The following is a 9028-nucleotide window of genomic DNA, read 5'->3' on the forward strand; positions in this document are numbered from 1 at the left end:
TATTTGTACTAAACTAAATGTATTAATTTAGTGTTGGAACATTCCAATATGTATAATGTTTTAATAGTTATAATTGAAAAATTACAAGTGATTCAAAAGTTATATCTTTTAAATATTGAAAGTTTTGTCACTTGATTAATTAATAAAGAATTATAACTATTCAAGTCATATTTGTTGAATAGCTATGTTTTTTAAGAAATGTGTATAAATAAAAGCTAAATTTCCTTTGCATGGAATACCAAAATTGAGAAACACAAGTTATTAACGTTCTTCTATCTCCTACTATCTTTTTATAGAAATTGATAGTTTTATTGTATATTGTTATGTTTTTTGTGAGTGCAAAATACAAACAATCATTATGCTTCATTTTACCCTCCAAGTACATTTGTTTGTAACTCTTTTGCACCCCAAAATATAGGTGAGACAAATAAAACTTTAAAAAAGTGATATAGTTACACACCTTGAAGCCTTCAATAAATTTATCTTAAGTTTATTTTTATTCTTTGTACTAATACAAATGGTTTGAGTTGAGCCGAATCAAGTCAAAAAAATTTCGAGTTAGTCGAGTTGACAAATCCTATATTAGTAACTGAACTCAATTTGATTTTTTTTCGAATTGAATCGAATCGAGTAAAAACATTTCGAGTCAATTCGAGTTGAGTTAACAAATCCTACTATTTATACTCAATGTTGCATTTACATGGACCGGTTATTTAACTAGTAGACGAAGTACAAAATTATTTAACTATATAAAAAATATAATGATTTTGCCTTTTAACTTAATGGGTAAACATTTATCAAAACGACATGGTTTTACCTTTTAACTTAATAGTTTTGACTTTTAACTTTAGAAAAGATAAACATTTATCATTCAAAATTATGACGAGGAGACCAAACTAACCATAGTCGACCCATGCGAATGGTGAAAGTTGTTTCATGTATATAGTGGGGCACCCTTGAAAGACCCACTCAAGAATTTATTAAGTATAATCGTAGTCAAGTTATAAGTCTTTTTTTTTATGCTGAGATAATTGTTCGAGACTCTTATACTAGAAAGGGCGACTTGAGCCTAATACATGTATGGATCAATAATTGTTCAATGTTAAAATTTAGGAAGTTATTACTACTTATGAAAAATTTGTATAGACTAATAGTGTTACAATTTAGTGGTAAGTATATAATCTAATTAGGGTTATAAATCAATTGATTAGGAGTTTATTAGGTATAAATGATTAATTATAACATTTGATATCTAGGCTCGGTGATCGGATCGAGTATGAGGTGTTTCAATTTTAGTTATATATGCTTAAGATCATATGTTTCTATTGTTTATATAATATTTTATATTTTTTCACTAACATTAAAACATAATATTTATTTTCATATTATAAAAATAAATATTAAATAAAACTATAATTTGATTGTATTTGAATACTTATAATATTTTAATTATATTTATGAAGCAAAAATTGTACTAAAATAAATGTATTAATTTAAGGTTGGAACATTTTCAATCAGTATAATGTTTTAATAGTTATAATTGAAAGATTACAAGTGATTCAAAAGTTTAGTTTCTTAAATACCGAAAGTTATATCACTTGATTAATTAAGAAAGAATTATAACTATTTAAGTCATATTAGTTAAATAGTTATGGTTATTTAAGAAATATGTATAAATAGGAGTGAAATTTCCTTTGCATGAAACATCAAAATTGAGAAACACAAGTTATTTATGTTCTTCTTCTATCTCCTACTATCTTTTTATAGAAATTGGTAGTTTTGTTATACATTGCTCTGTACTCAATGGAATGTTTTTGTAACGACCCAAAAGTCAGTGGAGTAAAAAATGATGGTTTCATAATGTTGTTTTCCAAAGATAGAATTAGTGAATATAATTTATTCATAGTTACGAAGGTATTACAGTATTATATTGAGGTTGATCTAATAGTTTTCATTATTAGAAAGTTAGACAAGGTACAAGTGTGTCGGTTCTAAAGTCGATTATTTTAGAAATTGAGGCATCGGGACCTCGTTTCCCTAAATTGGACTCGTAAATATTTTTATTAAATATTTACGGAGTTATATTAGAAGTGAATTAAATTTTTGATTATGTAACTTTGACGAAAGAATGTTTAATTAAAGTGAATGGACTAAATCAAATAAGTTATAAAAGTAAGAATTAACACTAAATTATAAGTTGGATCTAGATTAAGGGACTTATTAAATAAATAAGCCATTATTTATATAAGTATGTGATGGTGGACGGTTATAGTAATATTATAAGTATTATATGTGCTAAGGTAGTATAAAAATTAAGTTAAAATTTTGTTACAAAAGAAGATATAATATTAATAATAATAGATGAGAGATATTAGTTAGTGAGTGGAGAGAAGAAAGCCAAGCTTATTTTCTTTTAATTTTCTTCTTTTCGAGACAAAAGGAAAGGGAGGAGATGTCACGTACGGCCAAGAGGTATTTGTTGCATGTTTAATTTGATTAGTAGATTTGATTATTTTTATGTGAAATTTTTGTTTTTGAAGTCTTAATTTTATGAGTTAATTTTTCCATATTCAAAATTTTAGAATGGTTGGAAGTTGCCATTGTAGAGGAATCTAAGTTTTTAATATTATTTTGGTAAATATTTTTTTAAAGTTGGAAGGATTGTGAGATGATTAGTAAAGTCAATTTATGAAATTATACATTGAGGACTAAATTAGGGAAATTTTTGAAACTTTAGAGGTTAAATTGTTTAATTATGTGAAGTTTACGGACTGTTCTTGGAAGTTGTTGTTTGTGCTGGAAATTTCGGGTTGAATGACTAAGTTTTGTGAGCAATTAAAATATTTTGCACCATGAGTTTAGTTACTATTAACTTTTAAGGAGTTAAATGCTATAAAATAAATTAGCATGGTGCAAAGTTATAAAATTTATGAATGAAGGGATTGTTAATAAATTTTATGTATATTTGGTTAGCTCTGGAAATTAGATGAAGATGTGATTAAGTTAATTTTGATGTTAATGACAGAATTGTGTTATTGCCAATTATTGAGGGTTAAATGTATAAATATGATTTAAGGGTAATTGATTGAATTGAAATAAAAATTATGGTATTTAAATGGAGTAATTGAATTAAATTGTTAAACTTAGATCAAGAGAAGTATAGATCGGGTATCAACCGTGGAAAGAAAAAAGGTCACCGAGTAGTTATCCCCGATCTTTAGCATCTGTCGTATTTTGGTAAGTTCACGGTCCTAGAACTCAAACATAATTTATTTAATTTAATTAGATAACTGTTAATTACTATTGAACTATGTTCTCATTTGTGTAATTAGATAATTTCTATTGAATGAATGATGTTAAGACTATATAATTATTGGTATGAAAAATGACATTATGGAATTAATCAAGGAATGTTTAGTAGTTAATTGAGGTCAAGGAATGTTTAGTAGTTAATTGAGGTGAATGTGATATGGAATTATGAAAGGTGATATTGAATTATGTATATGATATTATAGATTTGCAATGGTATAATTGTTTGTCGATTCATTCAACTAATGATGGGCACAACCATCGTCGATTATCCGATTAGTGTTGGGTGCAATTTCTGTCAGTTTATTTGACTAGTGCTGGGCACAACCATTGTTAGTTAACCAACTAGCATTGGGCACAAAACATCATCGACTCGTTCGACTAGTGCTGGGTACAACCATCGTCAGTTACTCGACTAGCGCTGGGCATAACTTCTGTCAGTTCATCTGACTAGTGCTGGGCACACTCTTTATATATGTCGGTTTATCTGACTAGCGCTAGGCATAAAGTTTAGTTACGGTTTAATTGTTAGGAACTGGGTGTCATTCATTGAGTGAATTAAATCGACAAGGTAAAAGTAATTTACCATAGAAGGTTGGTGTATAAAAGCTATTATGGAAGATGTATGAAATATCTAGTTAAATTGAGTGGTAAATTCTATAAGTATAACTATATATGCTATGGATTATGAAAATATCGATCATCAAATTTATTTGAGGTTCTTGGGATGATGAGATTAAATATAAGATTGTTTCCTTATATGTAGGTTAGGTAGTATTTTTTTTTTTGACGACTCAGCATCCAACGATCAAATCTCGGACTCGATGTCAGTGATGTTGTTTTACACTTTGGCATGTACCTAGGATAATGTTTTAGGATCTTAGACTTTTGATATATAGTTGTGAATAGGTGTAAATAGGTCCTAGAAGTTGAATATTTGAACATGTGATTATAAGAGTGTATGTATATAGATATAGATATAGATATAGATATAGATATAGATATAGATATAGATAAAGATGTAGTTGATATATGTCATGGAACATATTTTGAGATGGTTGAAATTGTTTGTGTATATATTGAATACCATAAGTTCAATGAAATTAGTCATTTTGAGAAATGTATGGTTGATTGGCTATAAACTTTACAGCAATAATGTGCAAGCGTACACTGTCGATGCAAGTATAATAGACAAATGTGAGTTTGTCCAATAGTGATCCCACAGGAATGGTTGTCTTTTGTCTATTAATGTCGGTGCAATAGCTAGATAGAAACGAGATAAACTGTGAGGATAGTTGAAGAAGCAATAACTCAAAAATAGTAAGATAAAGTATGTTATGGATAAACTGGGATCCCCAACATGAATTTTCAGCAGTATACTAAGTACTCACAAGGTATAAAAGATAGGTGATTGTCGATGCAATAAAATTTAATGTATATCTTATCAAATGCTATTCTTTTATTTAATCTGGGACTTAACCATGCACATTAACCTCACCTTCCAATAATGGCAATATGACACTATTAAGAACAAGTGGACTAAATTCCTTTAGTCCTTACTCAACTTCCACTGAAATGCTTATTAGCTCAAACTATCACTACACTTTCCAGTGTTAATGACTGCAACAACACTTCTGTGTTTAGAACATTCAAACCCCCAAGACTAAACAATAAAAATAAGATTTAATAAGATAACATTTAACAAAGCATTTATTGTACTTTCATACAGTAGAAAACATAGAGTAATCACTAGCATTTTCAAAGAAATGAGAAAGAATCTAATGGAGAATACTATTCCTAGGCTATTCGATTGGATCTCTCCATTTCCCTTTTTCTGAACTTAGATCTCCTCATCAGGAGTGGATCTGCATCAGTCTTCACATTGGCTCACCCATAGAAGGCTCAAGCTACCATGGCCGCAAGCTTCAAAATAGGGTAAAAGAATGGTGGACCAGAAAAAATCCTCCATTCATTCTTCTCACGTTATCCTTTTATGTTTTCCTTAACAGTACAGGTGTCCTTCCCATAGGATTCTTCTATCCTTGTTCGTACAGGGTAGTTACAACGAACTGGACAGCTCACGCATGGTTGGCTCTTATCAGACAGCTGTCAACTGCGGCGACAATTTTGGACGTAATCTGGAATTAACTCATGCATCGACATTAATGCAATAAGATAGCAAAATTAAGGATAAAATAGGCTAGGATTCACTGAGTTATAAAATACAATTTACTAAATGGAACATGCTAAAATGTATGCTAAGGGTAACTAAATGGGAACAAATTAACCAATAAGTAGGGATAAAACATATGTTCTTTCTAGTACAATCACACCCCCAAACTTGAGTTTTTACTTGTCCTCAAGTAAAACAGAAACTAGCAAGGTTACAAAAATTTTTTTAAGGCAAATGATCATTCTAGCAACTTGAACCCTCTAAATTCCCAATGAATGATCACATTTAGATGAAAGAATATTGCATCAACAATACATAAGCATGACTGTGTAAGATTTCACTTTCATCAAGGCCAGCATCATGCTTCAAATCCTAAATTCTATCTACCAATACAGAATTTATTGTACAATGCTATAATTTTTTTCCAGAATAAGGGATATCGTTGCATTACTGTACCCTTGTTCTTGAGAAGTAATGATGGGGTGCAAAAAACCCCCAGGGAGTACGTAATTGCACCGGCACATACTCATGCAGCAATGGCCTTTGGCCAAATTCATTTTTCTAACGCTTATATTAGAGTGTTCCCTTTTTAACATTCCACAATACACTCACTTTGGAATGTTTATTATTTATAACTATATATATACAGTCGAAAAAGGCAGTTTCATTTAAGATTCAAGGAATGCTACTAGTCATTTATTACTACTGCAACCGAAATCATTCATCAAATTATTGACGATACAACATTCAGTCAAATTTATCCAATCATTAATTGACAATTCACATAATCCAAGAATTAAGCATCGAATATAACAAAAAAATTTTGAACAATTGTGCATAAACCTTGCATACTTCAAAAAAAAAATATTAAATGTGGGTGTACTTCCAAGTCCCATATACATTCCCCCAAACTTAAAGATTGCATTGTCCCCAATGCACTGCCATGAATATGTAATGATAATGAAAATCCAATGATAATGTATACTTATCAAAATAAAACCTATAGCTACATGTAATGCATGAATACTATAACTAAAGTTTAAAACAAACTAACTTGGTTATCCGCAGCCGTCGATATGGTTGTATGATGTGAAACACCTCTAACCTATATTCGTCGCTGGAACAGGGTTACGGAGCATTACCAGAGTTTACAAAATAAATTCATGTGATTCATGTTATTTACTGTTCATATCTGAAACTAATCATATTGTCCATTGAATGGACCTTTGAGGCCCAATTTAAACATTAAACTCAAGTTGGGACCAAATTGAGAACTCAAAAAAATTTTCCCGAAATTTCAAAATTTTTATCATATACAAAGGTCACACACCAGTGTGAGTAGGCCGTGTGGCTCACACAGCCAGATGACATGCCCATGCCACATGGCTGTGTACTAGCTCGTGCCTTTACCCGTGTAACTCCCTGACTTGTGCCACACGGCCAGCCACACACCCTTGTGCTAGGCCTTGTGGTCAATTTAATTTTTAAAAATTAGATGAGGTTTCACACGGCCAAGACACATACCCGTGTTCTAGGCCGTGTATCTCACACGGCTGAGACATACGCCCTTGTGCCAAATTTTAAGCATTTTATTTCTCAAATTTAAGATGCAGGGGACACATGGCCAAACCATATGCCTATATACCAGGCCGTGTGTCACACGCGGTTAAGACACACGTCTATCTTTCTACCCGTATGGACAAAATAAAGTCATTTTCTAGCTTTATTTCTCACCCAAATTTGCCTCGAACCTACAACCACACTTGCACTTATATAACAACCTATTCAATACATATTATTTAGGCCAATCGCAAGAATTATGTGTGATATACTATCACTTATGTTCATGTGTTCCAAATTTACCTCAAATCCAATTAAGTTTAATTTACAAGTTATATCAATTATTCCAACTCAACTTTATTTATCATTTATTCTAAATTTCATCTATTATTTAACTATTGCAAAACTTATCAAACATATTATGGTCATATAAAAATATACCAAAATATACCACTCTAGCCATTCCAATGGCTAGATTTACAAACAACCATTACATGTCTTCTTTGTTACCAATAGCTTATACATGCCATTATACTAGAGTAAGTTTACTATTTATACCAAAATGAATTGGAGATAGTGTGATGATGCTCCGACTGGTCTCCAACCTTTACGAGCTTCCGAGCACTATAAAATAGAGAAAATAAAACCTAGTAAGCATTTAATGCTTAGTAAGTTCGTATAACAAGAATTAAACTTACCGATTACATTCATTCAAATAAGCATACAATAACATGATTCCCAACATTTTGGCAAAATTTATCTAATCACATACATTCAAACAAGTATGTTAGTCACATGATTCTCATGTACCATAAATAGTATGGATGAGCTCATCATGTTACAATTTTTCAGAAATTTCAGGAACATTCGAGATATAATACATTTATAGATTATCATTTTAGGAACTTATCCATTGAATCATTGAAATTTCGATGGATACTTAGTTCAGCTAGTACACACAAGGTGTACAAAACAGTAAGCCATCAATTCATAATCAGAGGTACCCATTAGGGCACATAATCAAAGAGCACACTCTCGAGCCATAGATCAGGATGCTCAAATGAGCCATGTAATAGGACACTTATCCAGGCTAAACAGGAAAATAATAAGATTTTTAATCAGAGAGCTCATAGAGCTTTATAGGTAACTTCGAAGAGTTATTATTAGGGAGCACCGGATAAGGTAACAAAGAGTTCAAGCGAGCCATGTCAAGAAGCCCATAAGAGCCTATATCAGGTCGCTCACGTAGAGCTGCGTTTGTGTCCGCATTAAATATTGGATCACAACTGATCGAATCATGTAACAGGACGCTCACACAAAGCTGCGATAGTGCACAACACATGCAGAATCACTACTGATCAAAATGCTCACAAGAACTATTTAGCAGGATGCTCGAGAGGGCTTTAACAGGATTGCTCGCCCGAGCTATATTCTATTCACAGCATATGCAGTACCACATTCAATATGGGAAATCATGTATCCATCGAATTTTATTATTCAAATGGAACTTAATAATTTTCTAGATATGATTGAACATATGATTATTTCTTATATTTACAACATTTACACAATTCATATAATCACATACCACATTGAATTCAAACATAAAATAAACACAACTTAGTTACACGAACTTACCTCGATACTTATTCGTATACAAAATCTACTAATCCGAAACTTTTTCTTTTCCTCGATCTAGTTTTGAATTTGAGTTGTCTGGATCTATATAAATGAATTTAATCATCAATTTAATCCATTTCATACTCAATTGGATTCAATTTACACCCTAGGCAAAATTACTATTTTGCCTCCAAACTTTCCATAAATTCTAATTTCGTCCATAGGCGCAAAAAATAAAATTCATGGAATTTAATCCTTATTCCAAACCTAATTGAAATTCTCATATAACATTTACAGCACTAGTATTTCACATAATTTAGAATTTTTCCATGAGTTTTGCCACTTTTCAATTTAGTCCCTAAATCA

Source organism: Gossypium arboreum, chromosome 6 (genome assembly GCF_025698485.1).
Source record: "Gossypium arboreum isolate Shixiya-1 chromosome 6, ASM2569848v2, whole genome shotgun sequence".
NCBI classification, from domain to species: Eukaryota; Viridiplantae; Streptophyta; class Magnoliopsida; order Malvales; family Malvaceae; genus Gossypium; species Gossypium arboreum.